Source organism: Orycteropus afer, unplaced genomic scaffold (genome assembly GCF_000298275.1).
Source record: "Orycteropus afer afer isolate SDZICR_OR568_19922 unplaced genomic scaffold, OryAfe1.0 scaffold00509, whole genome shotgun sequence".
In the NCBI taxonomy this organism is placed as follows: domain Eukaryota; kingdom Metazoa; phylum Chordata; class Mammalia; order Tubulidentata; family Orycteropodidae; genus Orycteropus; species Orycteropus afer.
Window position 1 is genome coordinate 1474768 of NW_006922096.1, and position 1792 is coordinate 1476559.

Sequence of the window (1792 nt, forward strand, 5' to 3'; positions counted from 1 at the left end):
AGAGCCCATTTTTAGATTAATTCTCTGGTCCTAACAACACTTGGAAATATTCAAACTCTCCATCTCTTCAGGATAGCTGACAGCTCACAACTCTGTTTGTCTCCTAATTCACTCTTTTCATGCAGGTTCTTCTACTAGTTGGTGTTTAATCCACTGTATCCTTCCTTTCAAAGCTCATGGCTCTAGGTTTATCATCTGTATCTGTGTCAATTCTTTTCGTTGTTGGAGAGGGCCTGTGTAGCTTGTCTCCATTTTATGAGCTTTTTATGGGCTCTATCCAACTGAAAATTCACATTAACATTCACATTTCTTGGAAATAATACTGAAAAATTCTTATTGATCTGTCCTGGAAGAAGTACAGCTGGAATACTCCTTGGAAGCAAGAATGGCCAGACTTTGCCTCACCTATTTTGGTCATGTTGCAGGAAGGGACCATTCCTTGGAGAAGGATATCATGCTTGGTAAAGTGAGAGGTCAATAAAAAAGGGGAAGGCTCTCAGCAAAATGGACTGACACAGTGGCTACAATGATGGGCTCAAATATAGCAAGGATTGGGAGGCTGGCACAGGACCAGGCAGTGTTTTGTTCTGCTGTGTATAGGGTCACTGTGGTAGTTATGTTTGTGTGTCAACTTAGCTGGGCCTGGTTGAGTGGCTGGGTAGCTGGTGGTAGTTATTCCCCATGATGAAACTGACAATCAACTCCATGGTGGGATCTACCACAAGCAGCTGAGTAGCTGCCTTTGGGATGTAGTGTGCTTCCTGGATATAAGGAGAAGATTTGAGAATGGTCTCTAGCTTGTGGCACACTTGGACCCTGCATGTAGCTGTGTCATTGTTCAGCAGCCTGCCATGCTCTGCCAACCTTCGGACTTACAATGGACTTGAATTAATGGCCTGCTGTGTGGCTTGGTAACATTGGAACTGCGCCTTTTTACTTATTGACCTTGGGGCCTCTCAACCTCAGAAGCCAGCACCTGTCTGAGTGAAGAAATGCCTCTAGCTCCAGTGAGCCCAGAACAGGAGGCAGAGCTGGACCCCAAGTTTGAGGGGCTTTTACCCAGCCCCTAGAGCCTGGTACTTGGACTTAAAGCCTCCAAATTGTAAGAATAAACTCCTTTTTTTCAAGGCTATCCCACTTGTGGTATATTCTTGTTAGAGTAACACTAGGTAACTAGAACAGAATTTGGTACTGAGAGAGTGAGGTGCTGCTCTGACAGATACCTAAAATGTGGAAACAGGAGTGGAGTGCATCCTTGACCTGAGACCCTGGCAGAGAGACCCCAGAATATAGCATGACAGGCAGCAGGAGTAGAGCAAGATACTGGCATGAGAGATGGCAGGAGCAGAGCCCAGAGAACCAGCATGAGACAGCAACAGCCTTACCAGCCCACGGAGGAGAAAGCTTGATGCCTTTGGTTAGGTGGCTTACTGGTGAAGTGGGTTGCCTTCGGGCATTAATTGGTAGAAAAGATTGGCATGAAATGGAGTAGCAGGTTGGCCAGCCCATGGAGCAAAAAAACCAGGTGCTTTTTGGGCAGGTTTTTTCAGCGGAGTGGGTTGCCTTTGGCATTAATCGGCAGAAGCGGAGACCAAGGAAATGGAAGCAGAGCTGCCTCAGCCTGAAGGGGTAGGACCATGGCCTTTGTGGGTGGAACGACCACAGCCCCCTAGGTTTCAAAGATCCAGTCCTTCACCAACTTGGTTTTGGAGTGTGGGGCTGCTCATTCATTTGAGCCAATGGGATGGAGCCATAGCTGCTGTCCAGTAGTGAGGGGGTGAGGCTGCCATAC